Raw genomic sequence first — 774 nt, forward strand, 5'->3', positions numbered from 1 at the left:
AATGATAATTTATTCTAATGACATTATTATTATATAATTCATATATATACATATAGTTAGTTCAATAATAACTAATTACAGTTGAGAGATGTTATTACCATCAAAGCATGCACATGCCACATGCAAAGAATCAAACCATTGAAGATTGAATTAGCACAGAGGAGGAGTCAGGGTAGTTGTTCCCCTAGGCATGGCCAACTACTTAAAACTTAAATTTTAAAAACATTATTATACCACAGTGAGACACGGCTTAACATAAGCTAGCTAATTCTATTTTAAACATAATTATATTAATAATGATGCATGGTATATATATTATTGTTCATTGTCTTATAGTGTCTATATATATTTTATATTTCTTTATTACATGTGGTACATTATTTGCGAACTATCAGTTTTAGAAAATTTTAAAAAACTACATGACCTTAATAAAATGGTAGAGACTTTTTCTTCATTTAAAACTTAAAAGGTAGACCATTATATTGTTTGTGAATTAACTTTTAAAGAAAAAAAAAATTTAAACAATCCTGACAATTATCTTGAAAGACAACGAGATTTGTAATAAAAAAATATTCTTTTTGGTTCTGGATCTTTACTTTTGTGAGACTGATTAGTTCTTTTTTTAATATTTTCTCTCTGTATTAACGAAATTAACCTACATAATATGTTAAACTGTTGATTTATCCGTTAAGAGTTAACTAGGATTGACAATTTTTTTGTGTACATAGTCTTATTGTCTTTTAGGAGTAATTGCCAGGGCTGTTTAGTTATTTA

This window comes from Arachis ipaensis, chromosome B02 (genome assembly GCF_000816755.2).
Source record: "Arachis ipaensis cultivar K30076 chromosome B02, Araip1.1, whole genome shotgun sequence".
Taxonomy (NCBI): Eukaryota; Viridiplantae; Streptophyta; class Magnoliopsida; order Fabales; family Fabaceae; genus Arachis; species Arachis ipaensis.